A 22,463-nucleotide genomic window follows, 5' to 3' on the forward strand; every position below is an offset into this window, starting at 1 on the left:
CTAATTCAAAAAGATCCATATACCCCAATGTTCATAACAACACCATTTACAAACTTGGAAGCAACTTAAAGGTCCATCAATACACAGTAGAATATTACTCAGCCATTTAAAAAAATGAAATAATGCCATTTGTGACAACATAAATGGACCTAGAGATCACCACACTAAATCAGTCAGAGAAAGACAAATATCATATGATATCACTTCTATGTAGAATCTTAAAAATATGATAAAAATGAACTTATTTACAAAACAGAAATAGATTCACAGACATAGGAAACAAACTTATGGTTACCAAAGGGGAAAGGGGAGGAGAGATAAATTCAGAATTTGAGACTAACAGACACATACTATTATATATAAGAAAGACAAACAGCAAGGTCCTCCTTGTAAAGCACAGGGAGCTGCATTCAGTGTGTCATATTAATGATGCCCTATAATGGGAAAGACTGAAAATGGATGCACAGACAACCGCTAACATGAATATGTAACTGAATCACTTTGCTGCACGCCTGAAACACTGTAAATCAACTGTACTTCAATTTTTAAAAAAAGAAAATTATTTTAAAATGGTCCACAATGCATGAAAATGTGAAAATGCTAATAGAATCTTCAGCACTGTGTCTCAGGAGAGACAGCCTTTCTCTAAACCAGCTAGATGAGCTGACCCTGAACTTCTCTGTTTCTTTTATTACAAAAAGATTGAGCTGCAAACAGTTGGAACCAAAACGCAAAGCAATGCATGTGCTGGCACTGAAAGCTGGCTTTCCAGTATGGACAGAGACCTGAGCTGAGGAAAGACAAGGAACGTTTCTTCAGTCTGTCCCACTGAGGGGCTACGGACGCTTTAAATGGGAAAATTATCAATGAGCCTCTCCTCATATTCCCAAGAACATATTTCTTAAGACCTAAATTAATCATACAAACTTAGCCTTCTCCCAGTCTTATATTCCAGGTTCTATCACACCCCTCAACTCAAGTCTGAACCCGTCACCATTTTCAGAGGTGGAAACACCACTCAAAACCCAGAGTACTTAAGTTTGACCTCTGCTTCCCTTTGTCCCTAGGGCTTTTTCACAAAGCTTTTCTCCACAGCTCTGCTGTCCACCTTAACTATCTTTTCTCTTTTCATCCCCAACCTGCCCTTTTTAGTCTAAGATCCCATGTAAAGAGTTACAGATCTGTGAAACATGTCTCCAATCTAGTCTAGGCTAGATTACGAAAACCAGATTTCTATTGAAGATTTTAGAGCTGGGTATGAAGATGTACTTAAATTTAATAAGAATGATTTATAGTATCACTCTCAGAAGCATGCATACATAGAAGGATCTATATTGTTGAAAACAAAGTTACAGTAAAATCAAAGAAATATTGAAATATGCAATGATAAAGAAAAATTCACATATTTTTCTTTTAAGAATTAAAAATGAAATATAAGTCAAAAGAACAAAGTTAGTACCTATAGATTCTTCAAAAGCAATAGAAAAATAAGGAAATTGTTAACTTCTCTCCCATGGTTACTGAAATTACTTAGTTTCTGAGAAGTTTAGCAAGTTATCAGGCAACAAAACAAGACTTAGTCAGTCTTCAGTTCGGAATTCCAACTAAGAATTTGCTTCTGAGGTGTGACTCTGATCAAGTAAGCTAACCCATAATAACAGCTACAAAGTTTAGAACTCTTTTGAGAATTAGATAAAACATGTTAAGCACGTAGAAGGTCCTTGGGCATAATTCTCAATAGATATTAGCATCATGATGGTGAAAATGGCTATTAAGGTTATGCTGATGACTGCCAAGGTCTCTCATCTGCCAAGAAACACAAGAAGGAACTCTGCCATTACTTGTTTAGACAGGTGCAAGTAAATAAAAGGGAACTTGTATACAAGGTAAGACTTAAAATGCTAAATCAACGCACAATGAGAGGCTTTGACCAAAGTGATGGAGAGAAAAGATAAGTGAGGCTAGCACTCTGGTGATATCCTCAGGGAGAGGGAAAAGTTTCCCTGGTAGCTGTCCGTCACACGACAGGCTGCTGCAGGCTGCTTAGACATCATAGCTGTTTGGCTTCTGCTGTGCATGGTAAACTCACAGCATTTGGGTCATCTATAGAGAAGAGGAGATAGAAAGTGTGCTGGACTCTAGCACCCCTTCCAATGGGCTTGGAGTTGACTTTTGTGCTAACCAGGGCAGAGGTGATCGTAGATGGCTTTGCCAGTCAGGTAGCATCTGAGTTGGGGCTTCCCAGCTGTGCTACTGGTAAAGAACCCACCTGCCAATGCAGGAGACCTAAGAGACACGGGTTCCATCCCTGGGTCAGGAAGATCCTCTGGAAGAGAGCATGGCAACCGACTCCAGTGTTCTTGCCTGGGGAATCCCACAGACAGAGGAGCTTGGTGGGCTACAGTCCATAGGGTGGCAAAGAGTCGGACACGACCGAAGTGACTTAGCACAGCACAGTATCTCCATTGGATATCGCTCTACCTAATTCTACAATCTGCCAATGGATCACCAAAAATTCATGCCATGTAACAACTTGGCTGCCACCTCAGCTCAATTCAAGATGTCAAATGGACCTATGAGTGTGGCCTTCTTTCTTCTATGTTTAGGCTCTTTCTGAATATGCATGGGTAATCTGGGGCAAACTTGAAGAACAGTGTCATTCATTAGTGGCATGTGCCTCTTCTTCCCTCCTTCTCTGAGAGCTTTCTCCCATTGCCTCTAGGCCCCAGGTGGTGCCTGTGCACCGCCCTTTCACTGCCCATGGGCCCAGGTCTGATGCCTCTAGTGATCTGATGCTTCTTCTGGTCAGAGGCCCCAGTACATACATTACAACCCCTTCACAGGATGCTCAGTGAGTCTTGCTGTAGATCCATCACACCCTGGCTAACACTAACTCTGCTTACAGGAGGACGTTTATGTCAGCAAGCAATGTCAATAAGATGAGTTTACACTAAAGTTAGAGACCATGTCATGGTTTCAAGGGTATTTGCGTTTTAAAAGGATATATGGTAAAGCAACTGAATCTCTCCACCTAGAATGGAAAGCCACATGACTAACCCACTCTCGGGCTCCACAGAGGGATAATATTCAGCACAGAAGCATCTTGCCAGCAGGCCAGATCACACACAGACTCTGTCTGTCCTAGGGCCTGCGTGTCTCTGGGCTGAGGACTAGACAGGTCATTCTGTTTTGTTTTTTTTCCTACAGTTTCTCTGATTTCATAGTTTCCTGTCACAGCATAGTGCAAGGTCTCCAGAGAGCACCAGTAAGTGTTGACACAGGATGCGTAGCAGTCCTCACAGAGCCCCTGGGCAGTGCCAAGCATTCAAAGGAAGAGCATCTGGGAACTCCTTGCTCATATGGGAGCACGTGAGGGTTTTCCCATGACAGGAACTCATGTGAAATCGGGAAGGGGACAATGAGGCAGAAACCACTGCCGGGGGCTCCGACGGCCAGCTGTGGCAGCTCCACAGACCCCTCTGTGAGCTCCCGGGCTCAGGACGCCACTATGTGCCTGGCTCCCCGCCTTTCCCCAGGGCCTGCGACTCCTCTGTGTGACTGAGTGTCAAGCCTCAGTCACCAGTGACTGCATCTCTGGTCATCTGGCTTCCAAACCATCACACCTGTACTTCTCCCACACTCGTGAAAGACAGGTTTGTACAATAAACTTCTTTTTCCCGTAATATATGTGGAGGCTCTGTTTCCCTGACTAATCCCAGGCTGATTCAATAGTTTTCTTGTTTTGTTTTCATTTTGTGGAAAATTAAACATGGTAGTATTTACTACTCCACCCATTGAGAGGGAAAGTCTAATTCTCTTTTTAAACCTGGACTGGCCTTAGAGGCAGCAGGTTCGGCTGCATCTGGCAGAAAGAGCAGTGAGACTCACCAAGACCAATCAGTACAAGTTAGTCGCATGGACTCAAAAGCCGAGCACGCTTGAATATAGAGGCGATTACAATGTGAAGTTTTTAGGGTTAATGAACTCTTGTTTACACCCACAAGCTGCATAAGCCCCTGTGAAATAGGCGTATATCTTAGAGACTTCGTCATCAGTATAAATCCCAGCACTACGTATATCTGCACCGTAGACTAATTATTAGCCCTAGAATAGGAGTGAGATGATATGTTTACTATAAATGTAATGACTCTATTAGAGACAATTGGAACTTGGGGGAGGATATGGGTTCTCAGAGGTCTGGGGATTCCACTAAGCTGTGAAGAAGTTGATTGTAAATAAACCCTATAGCCAGATTTCAGGACCCTGGGTGGATTTAGCATTCTAAGCAAGATGTTTGGAAACAAAGGAAATGTTATACAATCTGTGAGTCTCTTCTGAGCCTCCTGATTGCTCAAAAACCCTAGGAAGATACCAAGAAATCAGGTGCACCAAGAAAGTGATTTTTAGGGCCCTTCTATGGAAATGTGAAATTTCTTAAAGACTGAAATTCTTCATTTAAAAAAAAAAGTGGGATAGATGCTAGAATGTGGCCAGAATTTTTGAGTAGCAATTATTCGCACAGCCCTAAAGTTTGAGAAGGGAATGGCAACCCACTCTAGTGTTCTTGCCTGCAGAGTCCCATGGACAGGGGAACCTGGTAGGCTACAGGCCATGGGGTCACAAGGAGTCGGGCACAACTTAGTGACTGAGCAACAACAAAATTTGAAAATAAAAGTGTATTTTGGAGACAAGAAATGGGAGAGGCTGTTTACCTCTTGTGGAATCTAGGTTTTTAAAACTTGGGTTGTTCCTCAAAGCAGTCATACTATACAACTTCAGGAGGTATTGGTGCTTTGTATTCCATGCAGACAGGAATCTCTGCAGGAAAACACCAGGAAAATAGAAATCCTGTTCACAGAGATGGGGCAAGAGTAGCAGCTACATGAGAGACAACTGGGCAAAAATTTTAAAAAGAAAAGACCATTTTAAAACCTGCATACTCTGTAAGTCCATAATTTTACTTCTGATAATATGTCTTAAGCAAATAGTGAAGACAAAGAGAGTCACATACACACATAAAGATATTTACTGCAGCATTATTTACTACATCAACCTTTTGTAAGGACTTAAAGGACTAAGATAATTTAGATATTATGAAAAAAACACAGAAGTCAACGTGAACCAACGGGATTGAAGAAGAAATCGATAAGGAAAAAATCTATAAAATACTCCAAGTATTTTTTTTAATATACAACATGATTCTAAACAATCCATGGTTTGAAGAAAAAAAAATACTAGAGAAATAAGAAAATAGTTTTACCTGAACAACAATGGGAAAAAAATGTATCAAAATGTGAGTAAGGCACAAAATGTGGGTAGTGCTTAGAAATTTACAGCTTCAAAAATTTATATTAGAAAATCATATAGTGTAAAATCAATGATCTAACACTAGGAAGAGGCTGGAAAAAAGGAACAAGTTTAAATCAAGTAACTAAAAAGAGATGATATATAAAAGATATATAATAAAAGAGACGATAATAAAGAGGAGAAATCAATGAAATAAAAAAATCAAGCTATAGTGAAAAATCAACAAAACCTACCAAAAGTAGGCTCTTTTAAAATAGCTTTAAAGTTGAGCATTATTAGCAAATCCAACAAGAAAAAGGAAAAACATAAATTATCAATATCAATAATGAAAGAGACTATATCATTACAGACATTAAAATGATAATAACAGACTGTTATGAAAAATGTATCACAATAAATTTATCATGGATGAAGTAGACAGATTCCTTGAAAGACATAAATCACCAGAATTTCACAAGAAGTAATGGAAAACTTAAATAGTGCTACATCTGTTTAAAAATGCATTCATAATTTAAAAGTTTCTTTGCGGAATTTTCCACAAAGAATATTCCAGGCCTAGGCCTAGGTGGTCTAGGTGATAAATTCTATCATCTGTTTAAGGAATAAATATTATCAATCTTACGCAAACTCAGGAAATAGAGGAGGAGGGGATACTTGACAACTCATTTTATGAAGGTAATATAACCCAGATACAAAAAGGAAAAAAGGAAGGAAGGAAAAAAAGAAGGGTGGGAAGGAAGAAAGAAAGGAAGGAAGGAAATTTCAGACCAACCCAATGTATGTCACTGAAGTAGACATAAAAATCCTAGACAGAATACGTGTAATCAAATTCAGCAATTTATTAAAAGATAATATATCACAACAAAAACACTCTTTATCAATAATATGCAAGATTGGTCCAATATTAGAAAATAAATCAATGTAATTGATCACATCAACAGTAAAAAGAAAAATATGCTATAATCAGTCATCTCAATGGATTCAGAAAAACTTGTGACAAAGTTCAAAATTCAATTCCCATTCATAATTTTTTAAAAACACTCTCAGTAAACTAGGAACAAAAAGAAATCTCTTAATCTAATAAAAAGCATTAATTTTTTAAAAGCTGCAATTAAAATCATTGTTAAGAGAAAATTAAATTTTCCCCTAAGATGAGAAATAAGACAAGGATTTCTGCTTTCACTACTTTTACTTAATATTTAACAGGAAGTCCTAGCCAGAACAATAAGGCAGAAATAAGAAATAAAAGGTATACAGATTTAAAAGAAGTAAGAATGTCTTTACTTTCTGATGACATAATTATTTATAATAGAAAATCTTAAGGAATCTGTAAAATAAGTTCTAGAATTAATAAGTGAACTAGCAAGATCATAGGACACAATGTAAATACACAAAAATCCATTCCAACATACCAGTAATGAACAATTACAAAATAAAAATTTTAAATTATACCATTTACAATAGCACCAAAAATATACAAGGATAAATTCAACACAGGGCTTCGCTGATGGCTCAGTGGTAAAGAACCCACTTGCCAGTGCAGGAAACGGTGGTTTGATCGCTAGGTCGGGAAGATCCCCTAGAAAAGGAACCCACTCCAGCATTCTCGCCTGGGAAATCCCATGGATGAGGAGCCTGGTGGGCTACAGTCCACGGAGTCACCGAAGAGTCGGACATGATTTAGCAACTAAACAACAACACCAAATTTAACATGTACGCAAGATTCAGACCCTGAAAACTACAGAATGTTGCTAAGAGAAACTAACGAAGCTCCTAACAACTGGGGAGATATATTCTGTTCATGGGCTTGAAAAATCATCATTGTTAAGATACCAATGTTCCCTCAAATTGTAAACAACTCTTACAAATCAATAATATTTACATGATCAATCAAATTTTTTAAAACTTGAAAACTGGCAAAAAGATTTGAGTAGGAGCTCCTAAAAAGAAGATATTCAAATGCCATACAAGCCCACAGGAAAAGTGCCCAACCTCACTAGTTATCATGGCAACACAAATTAAGCAAAAAAATGAGGCATCAACAAACCACTAGAATGATCCAAATTTTAAAACCTGACATGCAAAACTTGGCAAATATGGAGCAACCAGAACTCTCACATACTTCTAGTAAGAGCATAAAATGGTACAGTCATTTTGGTAAACAGTTTGGCAGTTTTTTATAACATTAAACATCTCCCTAACCTATGACCAAGTGATCTCAACCCTAGCTCTTCACCCAAGAGAAATGAAAACACACATTTGCACAAAGACCTATGAAAAAATGTTCATAGCAACTTTACTCATAATCTCCCCAAACTGGAAAGGATTCAATATCCATTAATAGAAAAATTAATAAACAGCAGCATTCCATGTAATGTAACACTATCAGTAATAAAATATGAATGAACTATTGATACATACAACATGGATGAGTCTTTAAAAAAAACATGCTGAATCAAAGAAGCCAAAACTGAAACAGTGCACTATACAATTCCATGCATATGAAGTCCTAGAAAAAGGAAAAAGAATCTATAGTGAAGAAATCCAGAAAGCGGATGCCTGTGGGTGGTGGGTTTGGCTAGAAGGGGGCATGAGGGAACTTTCTGCAGTGACATTAAAAAATGTCATATTTTGATTGAGGTATCAGCTATATGGGTGTATGTACTTGTCACAACTTGTTGAACCGCACACTTAAGATACACGTTGATGTATGTAAATTATTCCTCAAAATTTTTCTCAAAGGTCAGGCAGTGAGTGCCCTTGGATCAGAGGCTTCATGGGAATACACATCAACCATTGCAATTGGGTTGTATAGCCGGAAGATTCTCAGCCTTGGTTATCTCATTTATAAAGTGGGAAAATAATAGAGTATATCTTAAAAGATTAAATGCTAGAACATGTGGAAAGTGTTTAGGATAAAGGCTAACACAAAGTATGTATTCAACAAATACCCGTTTCTCTCTCTTTCCTCATGTGGCTTTATCTTTAAGCCCACCTTGTAAATGTGGACTCTGTCTTTAGAACAAAATTATTCTTGCTGTCATCGGACTCAAGGGATAAAAATCTACCAGCATACTAAAGTGAAAACATCACAATCTTTTTATTTTAATGTTTAGTCATCAGTAAGATGAAAACAAGATATACATCAAAACAAAGACCACAACCAGTTATGACTGTAAACAAGCTAACAACCTTTGTGAAAGAGATCAGTTTCTTAAACTTCCAGCAGTGTTCCTTAGCCTGTTCACTCAGGAGACGAGTCATACAATAATCAAAGGAGAATAAACCCTGCGAAACATAACTTTACAGATACCCCGACCAACTAAAATTAACTTCAGCCACGGTGAGCTCCTCAGAGCCACCCAGCTTCAGTTGCTCCACTGTCGTGGCCAAAATCCCTGTGGTCAGAGGACACTGCTTCGGGCACACAGCAGGATGTCAATAAAATCACAGGTTTTGCAGCCACACAAATGAAAGGTTCATGTGCCAGCTTTGCCAGGTCCAGGCTGTGGCGCCATGTGCAAGTTACTGAACAACCGAGTTTGTTTTCTTATCCATAAACTCTGCCCTAAAGTAACTAATCCCGATGAGGTATGCTGACGGATGGAGACAGGCGAGTATGCTTCTCATGGCAGGAGGGTGAACATTAAATGAAATAATACATGTCTAAAGGCCCTGTAAGTCCCCAGCCTTTGGACCGCTTTATTGCATATCACTCTGTTTCACTTGTCTCCGGTCTGAACGGGTGCTTTAGTAAGGGGCCCCTATGTATTCTGTGATACACAACACAGAACAACACTGTGATAAACATCCTTGTTTCTCACAACTATGCTATTCTGCTTTGGAAGTAACCTACACACACACACACAATTATCTCAGGAAGTCAAAGTATATGCTAAAAGACCTGGGGGTTAGGGGGCGGGGAACTGAGTTCACAGTCAGTTCTGACTTCGCTTCTCAGTTAAGCCAATACCTACCTCTACAGGAGGTGTGTCTCACCAAAAATCAGCATGAGCTTCCAAAAATGTGCCCAATGCATTGTTAGCACCACTCACGTTGAGAGCGTAACAGAATAATCATTGAGGAACATTCCAAGATTTGCTCATAAAATCAGTAATTTTTTTGTCATTTGTTGCCATTAACAAGTAACTTGTGACCTAATAAATGTCACTATCCATTTTCTTTAATTAAAATAATAAATATTATGCAGTGACACAGATTGGCATTTATGCCTTCATTTCTGTGACGTGGGATTTATAACCAAGGCTTTCTTTGAGGGATTCCACAAATAAAGGTTATTAAGCCTCCACAAGATGAACACAAGCTCAGGTTAATGAAATCGGACAAGGAAGCGCAGTGATGGATGAAGCCCTTGTGCACGAAGGAAAAGAGAATTCCCACCCAAAGCAAGAAGCATTCCTGGACTGGCAAAATGAATGCTCCATTTTTCTAAGTAGTTCGACTTTAAACACATGCAAGGTGAACTCAGAGGCAACCTCGGCTCCACTGTCATCGCCCTGGGGGTGGGGGGCAGTGTTCAACCCCCTGGGGAACCACTGCTCGCCACTGTGGGTGCATTCTAAGGGAGGAGGGGTTTGCAAGGAAAGAAGAAACTACACAGGCATGTGAATCTGCTGCTGGAGAAACAAAATTAATCATTGTAATGGCCTAATCACCTACTCTGAAGACATGGTTGCAGGTTTTGAAAAAGACTTTCACAATAACAAAACCCAAGACAGACGGGGAAAAAAAACAAACAGACAAACAAACAAAAAAAAACAGGAATATATACTTGATAGCATTTCCTAAAAGAATCTCTTCTTACCTCTGAAACTTTGCCCTTGGCCAAAGTCAGGACATGAGCCCACACTCCCAACCTGAGGTCCAGCCTGGCTCAGCCACATCTCCAGCTGGTCCCCTGGAAACCCAGCTCAGTGAGATGAACTCAGACCGCCTTCCTGGGCAAAGGCTCCGATTGCCGCTGCTCGGAGCCCCTGAGGAGCACAGAGTGAAGTGGAATCGCACCTCCATAGCTGAGACTGACCTCTGTGGACTTATTTACATCTCAGGACTGCAGACACCTCGGCTCGCATCACTCCACATCCAGCTCAGAGCCATGAGGCGCGGGGCTGAGGTGGCTGGTCTTCAGTGACTGGGCCGTGAGGAAGGGCCCAGACCCGGGACGGGGCTCCTGGCCCCCATGCCGCTGATCCCAGCTGCTTTTCTGGGTTGTGCGTAAGTTAAACAGAGCAAATGTCTACTTGATGCTCAGCTACAGACAAGATTGCTCGACTGCCGGGTATTCCAAAGAAAGAGCAGGAAATACAGCTCCTCCTGCTCTCACCTGGAGGAGCCCTGAATTTGAAAGTGGCCAGGTGCTAAGTCGCTTCAGTCGTGTCCAACTCTGTGCAACCCCACAGACAGCAGCTGACCAGGCTCCCCCTGTCCCTGGGGTTCTCCAGGCAAAAACACTGGAGTGGGTTGCCATTTTCTTCTCCAATGCATGAAAGTGAAAAGTCAAAGTGAAATCACTCAGTCATGTCCGACTCCTCGCGATCCCATCCCTACCAGGCTCCTCCATCCATGGGATTTTCCAGGCAAGAGTACTGGAGTGGGGTGCCACTGCCTTCTCCGGAAAGTGGCCAGAGTTGGGTCCAAATGCTGGCTCTACCACATACCAGAGGGAACTGGTACAAAGCAGGGACACGAGAGATACTGGTCCCCAGCACAGACAGAAAGCCTTGGCCCTCCACCCTCTCCAGTGCCTCAGGTGATCTCAAACGATGAGTGCGGACGTGTGTGTACAAAATTCAGAAGAGAGGAAGACGTAAAACATAACATACACAAATTACATATTTGTAGATCTGTGCCAGGCATAATCAACTATATCACCCATGGTCAGTTTTACACACGCACACACGTATTCATGATCTCTCTTATGCACACATTACAGACTATACTTTCCTAACGAGGTTTCGTTAAGATACAAATAAAACCTGTTTCCTGTCCCAAACTGACATCCACAGAAGCGACAGCAAAGAGGAGTTCCTGAAGCAGATGACCTCCCCTGTGAAAGGGTCAGCGTGACCAGGGCATCATGAAGTTGGAGGACACTTGGGCAAGAATCCTCTCCCTCTGAATAAATCTGAGACTGGGCAGGCCTTGCCCTCCGGACTTTGCTTCTTTGTCTCTCCTTTTCCACGCTCTCAGGACTGACTAGCTCCAGCCCTAGAAGCGCATTTTATCTTTGGACATTGAATATTCTCAGTCAGGTTACAGATCAAACCTGTGGACTTGGGAATCACACCGTAGCCATAAAACCCAGATGGTGACACCAACCCCACAGGGGATTTAAGAAGATGAGGAGTAGATGGGTAGACGCATGAAGGGATGGATGGGTGGGGGGGGGGGAATGGGCGGAAGAACAGATGAGTGGATCAGCAAAGTGCCTGGCATATAGCAAGTAATCAGTCATTTTAGCCATTATTTTATTGTGATTAAGGGACTTCCCTGGTGGCTCAGATGGGAACGCGTCTGTCTACAATGCAGGAGACCTGGGTTCGATCCCTGGGTAGGGAAGATCCCCTGGAGAAGGAAATGGCACCCCACTCCAGTACTCTTGCCTGGAAAATCCCATGGATGGAGGAGCCTGGCAGGGTACAGTCCATGGGATCGCAAAGAGTCAGACACGACTGAGCAACTTCACTTCACTTCTTCAAGGTAACAGTGACTTCGCAGCTTTCTCTTCTGGTCCATTACACGCTGACTTTAACCCCCTAGCAGGGCTCACCCTTCTATCTCAACACTATTGACAGTGTCCTGGGTTTATCACCTACAGGCGTAGCATCAGGAACACTGGATAAGGAGATGCAGACCACAAAACAGGTCCTGACAGCTCTCAAAACACCGAAACTTCCTGATTCACGCGACAGGATCTCCATGCCTTTGTAAGGCAGCCTACTGCTCCAGTGAATTTCCAAAGCCCGAATGTTCCCTTCCATTGGTTTGAGCCCGTATCCTGGGATACAGTCAAGGCCACAGTCTTTCAGCTCTCTGAGGCAGTGACTAAACCACAAGCAGAGTCTGGTGTGCGAAAGGTACACTCAGCCCTGAGAAGAAGAGGCACGAACTGTTCAACCCGCCCCTTCATCTCGACTCAGAGCTTCCAACCAAAATGTGCTCAGCGTCAGCTGAAGATGTCGCCAGCGTGGACACCCCTCTCTCCGTATTCTCCCCAGCTCTGAAACACGCCTTTCTTGGATGTCTCCAGTAGCCCGCTGCTACCTCAGTGGGCAGCTGTCTCCTCTTCAGTGTCAGTATTTACAAGCAAGAGCTTCCCAGGTGGCGCTAGTGGTAAAGAACCTGCTTGCCAACGCAGGAGACTTAAGAGACGTGGGCTCGATCCCTGGGTCAGGAAGCTCTCCTGGAGAAGGAATTGGCAACCCACTCCAGAATTCTTGCCTGGTGAACCCCATGGACAGAGGGCTACATTCCGTGGGGTCTCAAAGGGTCAGACATGACTGAAGAGACCCAGTACCATTTCCAAGCAAACAACACAGCAAAGCACGAACATGAAAACAAGCAGACTCTGCCCAAGCAGGGTTAAGGAGGGCAGGCTGCTGAGTGGGCCATGCCCACGCCCTGGTTTCAGCGGCAATCAAGGGCTTCAAATCCAGCCTTGAGCAAAACTGAAAATTACTGGAAATCATGAAAGCAAAGATTGCTGACAGATGGCGAAAACTGTGGATGTTAAACACCCCAAAGACTAAGGAACCTATGTCTGGAGCTCAGAGTGGGACAACACAGAGAAATGTAATTCAGAAGTGTTGCAGCCTTTTCTCCAGTCACTGCCTTGAACTGCGGTGTGACTCTCTATCTGCTTGGGTAAATTTTGGGTAGATTCCCAAACGCCATGGTCACATTCACTTATTAAAAGCTATGCAAAGTCCAGCCCTGGAAACTGTGGACTCACACCCACTTTGAAACCCCTCTCCTTCCTCATGCCCAGCTGGGCTTGAGCCCCGGGAACTTGGAGGCTTTCCTTTTCACCCCTCTTCCCAGCACTTGAGGGATGGAAACCCCAAGGCTGATTCTGAGGTAACCCCTCCCCAGAACCTAGGACAAGGGGGAAACAGTTGCTTCTCTGATGGTGGGGAAGGAGTACAGCCATTTTGACGTTGGCTGAGGGTCCTGTCCACTGGCAAGCGCCTTGTCGACTCAGCAGTCTCTGCAGAGAGGTGCCACGGTGCTGCGGGCAGGGGAAAACGTCATCCTGGCCGCAACCCATCTTCAAGGACCCTCCACTGACAGGCAACGTCTGCTCCTGTTCAGCCGCACTAACGCTGCCAACCCAGGCTCGCCTACCCCAGAGCAGCAGCACCACAGGGCCCACTCCTCCTCTAACCCCACACCCTTTCATGTGGAACCGAGGAAGCACCAATCCCCTCCTGGGCGCTGTGATGGCAGTGTCCTCAGCTTTCTTCTCAGGCCCTTCCTGCCCTCAGAAACCTCCAGAAGAAGCATCAGCTTCTACTCCCTATGTCCAGACACACTTCCAGAGGCAGCAGGCACCTGCCAAACTCTCCCCGCACTCCATGCTGGTCAGATGACCCCACCAGGCTGGCCTGAACCCTGACACCACCCAGTGGGTATGACACACCTCCTTCTGCCTCTTGAAAGTATCCCCAGCCTTGGAGAGTGATGTGCCTGCGGGTAACCCCTTACCTGGCTTTGGGGGAAGCAAAATGAGAAATGTTTGAGTCTGCTGTGCTCTCAGCCAGACACTCCTGACTGATAACCCTCCACCGACCGCCAGACGGTGGGAGAGTCAGCCACACAGACCCTCAGCGAGCTGGGTGAGGCCAGCGTCCACGGCTCTCTGACAGAGGGGCTCCTCAGCACCTGTGTTTCCAGCCCCAGGGCAACAGGGAAAGCCTCCGTCGCCGTGTCCTGTAACAGGAGTGTGCTCAGAGCTTCATGTCTTTAATGCACATATAAATCACCTGGGGGTCCAAGCAGAGTGCAGACGTTCATTCAGCGGGTCCAGGGTGGGGCCCAAGAGTCTATATTTCTCACAAGCTCCCTAGTGGTGATCCTGCCACGGGCCTGCAAAGCACACTTAAGCACCTGGATTTGATTTTCTTCCCTCTGTAACACCTAACATTCACTGAGTGATTCACATAGGCAAACACTGTGTTCAGTGTATCTCAGGCATTACACCACTGAATTCTCTCAACAGCTTTATGAAACATGGTCACTTTAAAAAAAGGGGAAACTGCTCCTTAGATGGGCTGAGCTGCTAGATTCAGGCTTCCAGATTAGCCATTGACAGAGCTGGGACTTCAGTGCAGGGTTGCTGTCATTCAGGCGTTAAGTCATGTCCAACTCTTTGGGACCCCTTGGACTGTACCACGCCAGGCTCCCCTGTCCTTCACTGTCTCCCAGAGTGCAGGGTGAAAGTGAAAGTTGCTCAGTTGTGTCCAACTATTTGCAACTCCATGGACTGTACAGTTCATGGAATTCTCCAGGCCAGAATACTGGAGTGGGTAGCCTTTCCCTTCTCCAGGGATCTTTCCAAACCAGGGATTGAACCCAGGTCTCCCACACTGCAGGTGGATTCTTTACCAGCTGAGCACAAAGTGTGTGCTCCTAAACCCTGCAGCCTGAAGGCAGCAGAACAAATGACGACGATTAGAGCACAGAAACTGAGACAAACAATTGGAGGCACAAGGAAACTCCATTAAAGCGGGGCTCCTATCAGACTCAGATATCCCCAAGCTGGTTGTCCCTCCGAGGAAAATTTCAATACTGAGCTTCCAAAACAGTCCCCAGAAGCAACTGAGCACAGGTCACATCACAGATTCCATTACTTTCCTCCTTGTTCATTTACAGTCGCCAAGTTCAAGCAACATCTTTTCTGTCAGGGGGGACACCATGAATAATAGATACGTCATTTTTAACTGCCAGCAACACACCTTGTAAATGATGTTTGCAGGCTTTTAAACAACTCAGTGAACCATTCTTCTGACATCATTTTTATACCATGCTTTGCAAAGAAACGAGGAAGGATCTGAAAAAAGCACATGGACTAAACTACAGGATCCCATTCACCCAGATGTCTAGTTTGCATTTAACAGCTCATTGCGTTCTCCCCTTACTCCACTCTGATAACTAACGTCTGCTATGGAGACAAGACAATTAAAATACCGTGGTGTTTTTGGCAGCTACATAGGCTCACCTTTCCTTGTGACAGTCAGTTTACAGAGTCGGGGTCACCGTCGCTCATTCCTACTTTTAAGGCGACACTGGGATGTTTACGGAAAACAAGCTACTTCCTTGCAGCAGGACGCTGGCTAATCGTAGGTTTTGACTCGGTTTGGACAAGGTAACATGAATCTCCCGCTCACCTGTGATGAAAGCTTTATTCATCCTAAGACAAAAATCTTTCCACACATGTGCTTGTCTCCACATAAAGTAAATCTTTAGGCCTATTTGTCAGGTGATACAAGCGTGTTGTATCACTGGAAAAACAAACACATCTGTAACTGCTCCATGACCCATCAACAAGGGGCTCAGCAAATGCCAGGTATATAGTGAGGACTTAACCAAAACCGAAATTTAACTAATGAGTAATTAACATAAATAAATGGAATATTCTTGATTATCTTCTTTTGAAATGTTTTTATTTTGTAAACTTTCAAATATATACAAAAGTAAAGAGGGTAGTATAATAATCTCCATATACCCACCCAACTTCAGTGATTTACTGACTTGGGGAAATTTTATTTTAATTTATAACCCACTCTCTTCCTTCCACTTTTGGATTTTTGTAAGGAAAATCTTGGACATTGTATCATTCTATGCATGAATCTCAATTCTCTTCTAGATATTGTTCAAATATAGATTTTCTCATCTCCATCCCCACTAGCCTATCTTTATTCAGACTCTAAACACCTGTCGTGGTAGATTGACTAGTAGCTCCCAAAACACGTCCAAGTCCTAACCCCTGGCACCTATGAATGTGACCTTATTTAGGAAAAAATAGTTGTTGCAGCTGCGATTAATTTAAGGATGGGATCATCCTGGACTTAGGATGGGCCCTAAACCCAGCACCAGTTGTCTTCATAAGAGAAGTGGAAGAAGATTCAAGATGCACAGACACACAGGGAGAAGGCCACGTGAGGAAGAGGCAGAGACTGGAGTGATGTGTCTCCAGGGGCAAGCAGCACCTGATGTCACCAGAAGGACTCTCCCCTGGGAACTTGAGAGAGTGCGGCCTTGCCGACACCTTGATTCTAGACTTCTGGCCTCCACAACTGTGAGACCCTACACTCCTGCCACTAAGTTTGTGCTCATCTCCTCTCTAGAATGAGGACATCAGCAGTGCCAACCCTACAGGTCATTGTGAGGATAAACAACCTCCTGGACATACACCACCTGGAACAGAGCAGGCACTCAAAAATGGTCGCTGTTTACAGCAATCAGGAATCTTTCTGTTGAGAAACAAACATTTAAGTGCACTAAGGGGAAACAAGAACTCATTGTTCGTACAACGGAAAAGTCTAGGATACAGGGCCTTTCAGACACAGCTGATGAGGGGGTCAAACAATATCGCTGATTCTGGAATGTCTCTTTCTCTCCATTTCTCAGCTTTTCTGTTCTCTGAGTTGGTTCATGCTCTAGGTGACTTGCTCCACATCGTGATTCCTACAAGTTCCAAGCTTCCATCCACAGTGAGGTCACCTCAGGGAGGAGGAACACCTCCTTCCAACTGCTGTGGCAAAGGCCCAGAACTGAGTCTCTTGGGATCATCTTGAGTCACTGAGCCTTCCCTGAACCAAACACTGTGATGAAAAGGTCGGGTCTGTCAATCGCTAATCCCTGGAGCCAGGAAACCAAGGTTGGTTCCAACCAAATGAAAGTAGAGATGGGGTGACTTGCTGAAGGGAAAATGAGGTGCTGTGATCGGGAGGAGGAAGAACAGATTCTGGGCAGGCAAAGACCACAGACAATCCACTCACCATGAAAACTTCCAGTCTTCTCGTGTTCTAAACAGACGGGGCTCCCTGGCCTGCTGCCCCCACAACAAGGGGTCCCTCCAGTCCGCACCCACTGCCACTGTGTCTTACAGATTTCTAGGAGCCCTAAGAGGGAATGGGCCCCACACTTCCTCCCAGCGACTGCACAGCTCAAATTAGTCACTCCATGGGCCCCTTCCGAGGCATATCAGAGACCAGCTGTGCAAGGACCTGTCACCTTCTTGTCAGCGAAAGTTTTCTGCCCAAAGAACTTTCGTCATCACTCCTTTCTCAAGTAGCTGGATGTCACTTGAAGAGACAGCTGAAGTCACTCACAATGGCTGGGCTCAAATCAGCGCTCACTGGCCTTGTCAGAGAAAGCCTCACCCCGCAGCGAAAACTGTCACTGATCATGTTTAGATATGTACACAGAGGCATTAGATTAGAAGACAGAATGCACCAGATAGGAGTTTAAAAGAGGCCAAGTTGCAAGGGAAATCTTAATAGGAAGAAGTCAAGGCTTGCAGTTGGAGGTAGTTTGGAGCATCTTTTTCCAAAACCCAATTTATACTTCCCATCAAAACCAGCAAGTGCATACATACATGTACACACACACCCACACACACATGCAGACCCCAACAGCCAGTATGTACTCACAGCCTACCTTACACAGAGGATATACATTATATTGACCAATATGCTTTATAAATACTTGAACCTTGACAGGATATCAGTGGGTAGTTGCTTTATCCAGATTACTATAAATGGATAGTTTTTACCTTTATATCAAAACACAGCTAAATCATGTCAGAAAGTAAATAGTCACCCCAAAATCTCAATTGTCTTTTGGAGTAAAAACATACTAATCAAATAGTATTTGTTGCCTTTCTCTGCGTTTGCTCTTCATTTAGGGTGGGGCTTCCCAACCTCAGTACCGCTGATATTCTGGGCTGGGTAATTCCTTGTTCAGGTCGAGGCGGGGACTATCTTGTGCTTTGTAAGATGTTTAGCAGCATACCTGGTCTCCACTGCAAGCCAAGAGCACTCCCCACTTACTGCCAAATGTCTCTTTGGGGCAACACTGCCGCGGATTGAGAACCACTAGCTTAAGAACTCTTAAGTGTATGTAATCCAGCAGGCTCCTTTGTTCATGGGAGTCTCCAGGCAAGAACATGGGAATGGTTTGCCATTCTATTCTCTAGATCTTTCTGACCCAGGGATTGAACCTGGGTCTCCTGCACTGTAGGCAGATTCTTACCATCTGAGCCACCAGGGAAGTCCCAAGAATTTTTAAAAGGGTCTTCAGTTCAGTTCAGTTCAGTCAGTCAGTCGTGTCCAACTCTTTGTGACCCCATGAATCGCAGCACGCCCGGCCTCCCTGTCCACCACCAACTCCCAGAGTTCACTCAGACTCATGTCCATCGAGTCAGTGATGCCATCCAGCCATCTCATCCTCTATCATCCCCTTCTCCTCCTGCCCCCAATCCCTCCCAGCATCAGAGTCTTTTCTAATGAGTCAACTCTTTGCATGAGGTGACCAAAGTACTGGAGTTTCAGCTTCAGCATCATTCCTTCCAAAGAAATCCCAGGGTTGATCTCCTTCAGAATGGACTGGTTGGATCTCCTTGCAGTCCAAGGGACTCACAAGAGTCCTCTCCAACACTACAGTTCAAAAGCATCAATTCTTCGGCGCTCAGCTTTCTTCACAGTCCAACTCTCACATCCATACGTGACCACTGGAAATACCACAGCCTTGACCCTTTGGTTAAAAACAGTCCAGGTTTCCCCTTAGAGGGGATTAATCAAGCTAAGTAAAGTGCAATGATAACACTGCTCTGTTTGTACAGCTTTTTGTTTTTTGTGGCATTTCAAGTTGCCTTTCTATTCTCCAACTATTCATCCTTATCAAATCTTTAAGTATTTCTAGTGTCTCAAGAAAGCATCAAAGTCTTTCTCCCAAAAATATCTCTTTTCTGAAGACTGACACTCTTCTGTTTCAGTCTAAATGAATGGGGTACTCTTGCCTGGAAAATCCCATGGGCGGAGGAGGCTGGTAGGCTGCAGTCCATGGGGTCGCTAAGAGTCAAACACGACTGAGCGACTTCACTTTCACTTTTCCCTTTCATGCATTGGAGAAGGAAATGGCAACCCACTCCAGTGTTCTTGCCTGGAGAATCCCAGGGATGGGAGAGCCTGGGGGGCTGCCGTTTATGGGGTCGTGCAGAGCTGGACACGACTGAAGCGACTTAGCAGCAGCAGCAGCAGCAGTAGCAACATAGCTTAATACACCCAGGACTTCCCTTCATCACTCTTCTAAGTTGGATCCATTGTTTCCTGAGCCCTTCAGATTCCCCACTGCTTCACTCATGTGTATCCTGTGTGAGAGACTAAAATTTTAATACATGTGCAACTGTGAAAACTGTGAAGATAAAACAAGTTATATGAAATGTAAAGACCTAAAATTATATTTTTAACAAATGGATCAAAAAATCACACATCTTAGGAGGGCTGAATACAAAATCATTACCATAGGAGGCCACATATTTATTATAAAAATGCTGCCATGGCCCAAACCACATTTATCCTTTGCTTGGAATATTCATTCAGATTCTATATTGCATGCTTTAGAAACTTTCACAAAGGGAGAAAGATCTGACTTGAAAAATTGTCAAAAGTTCTAAAGCCAAGTGAGATGAAGGTCCAAGAGGGAGGGGATATATGTATACATATAGCTAATGTACTTCATTGTACAGCAAAAACTACCACAACATTGTAAAGAAACTATATCCCAATTAAAAAATGAATGAAGGTGTTTTAACTCTGGACTTTCTTCTCTGGACTTTCTTTCTTCTTAATTCATGAGGTTACTTCCCTCATTTTCTACCATAGTATACCTAACCTGGGGAACACATACCTCTGGCTTTGATCAAATTAGATAGATGAGACAAAACACAGAAAAAGCATGAGTTTTTTTTGTTTGTTTGTTTTTGTTAAAGATGGTGGTTTCTCTTTTAAAAAACAAAATCACTTGTGTGCTATTCAATAAAACATAAGTATAAGATAAACATGTTTCTGAGTTTCCTGCATCATAAAGTCAAGGAAGATACAGAGCATGTGATGCCATATAACCTTCATGTGACTCCTGGCAGGAGTCACCACTGAGATTGAAAAGCGCAGAGCTGGTAAGTTGAGGGGAAAGAAGAAGAATGAGCAGTCTGCACTCCACTCAGAGCCCAGCTAGCACCAGAGCACAGTAATTTGCAGAGGAGCTGGTCATCCTGTAGCTGCAATAACTCCCTTGGGATCTCATGCACACGATGGCTTTAAATACCATCTCGATCCTAGCAACTCCCAACTTCATATTTCTAGCTCAGACCCCGCTCCTGTAACCTGCTGTCCTGTCACCTGTTCAGCATCTCCACCTGGAATTCTAATTAGGCATCTCACATGCTGCATGCCCAAAAGCAATCCCCAGTCTTCAACTCCCAAACCTACTCCTCCCCTAACTCTCCCCTCTCTGATAATGGCAGCCCATCCTACCAACTGCTCAATGCCAAAACCTTGCAGTCAGCCTTTTTTTCTCTCTCCTCTTCTCCAGGACCTCAAATCTAGTCCAGCAGTCAATCCAGTTGGCCGTAATGTCAAAGTAAGTCTAGAATTTGATCAGCCCTCCCCACCTCCACAGCCTGGCGGGCTACAGTCCATGGGGTTGCAAAGAGTCGGACACAATGGAGCGACTAAGCACAGCACCCGCCGCCACCACCACCGCTGGCACCCAGCACCAAGCTGAAGCCTCACTGCAGCAGTGCGGCGCAGTGCACGGCTTCTGCCTTTGCCCCTCCGTCGACGCTTCTTGTAGCAACCTGAAGAGGCCTTCCAGACTGCGTCAGACAAGCCACCCCTCTGCTCAACGCTGTGGCTGTGGCCGGCTCCCCATCTCAGAGGAGCACCCACGCTCCCTGGAATGGCCTGACACGGCCAGCACTCTTTCCTGGCCTCTCTGGCTTATCCTGTCTGCTTAGGGCTGGGGTCGGGGCTCCGGTCATCTCCTACTGTCTCCTTGTTAGTGCTCTGCTCCAGCCCCCACCCTCCTCGCTGCTCATTGAACGCCCACGTATGCTCTCTCCTTAGGGCCACCCGAGGGCTTTGGATTGCCTGGATTGCTCTTCTACTGCACATCTATTCCCCTCCCTGGTTTGTCTTCACTCAAGTCTCACCTTTTTAGTGAAGGCTAACCTGACCAGTCATTTACAATCACAAGCACCTGCCAGCCTATGATCTCCTTTTTTCTTGTCCACTGTTTCCCCTTCTGCAACACCGGTGACTAGTGGATGCATTTAATTTTCTGACCACTGTGTGCCTTCACCATAGACTGAAAGCTCTCTGAGCATAGTGGTCTTTGTTTATGAACATATTCCAAACATTTACAACAGTGCCTGAAACACAGTAGGTGCACAATGAATATGTGTCGAGTAAATGCATTGAATGATTCCACTTTTGAGACTCTCTCTAGAAGTTCTCCCACTTATTAAACATGAGATGGATTTATTGAGAATTTGGAAGATGGAAGCAATGGGAGGCCAAGGCAATAAGGCTGTCAAAAGTGACGCTGAATGGACTACACATGGGGTCGTGGTTGAGCAATCACAACATTGACATTTATAGACTCTTTGCAATTGGCAAAGGAAGTTGGTAGCCCAGGAGAATAGGGCTGAGATGAGGAAATGCAGGTTGTGAGGACGGCATATATCACACTCAGAGGGGAGTGAGGGAGAGGGTTAGGGGCCAGGGCTACGGTCAGGAAAGGCCATGTCCAACCAAGGAAGAAAACCATTAAAAATGAAGATAGTAGAAGCAATCAATAAAACTGATTTAATAAATAGATCATGGAAAGTTCTAAAAAATATTTTGAGTTAATAAAAAGTCAAATAATGAGAACTGAGAATTTTCAGAACATAAAACATAAACAGCTAGTATCATATGAAAACAATCCACCTTGAATGGTGATTAAAACATGCTGATCGAAATGAAAATAAAATACTATATGTATATATCATCATCGGAAAGACATAAAAATAACAATATACAATGATTCAAGGACTGTAGTAAGACAAACAACCTAAAGCTCAAGGTATAATG

This window comes from Capra hircus, chromosome 18, assembly GCF_001704415.2.
Source record: "Capra hircus breed San Clemente chromosome 18, ASM170441v1, whole genome shotgun sequence".
Lineage (NCBI taxonomy): Eukaryota > Metazoa > Chordata > Mammalia > Artiodactyla > Bovidae > Capra > Capra hircus.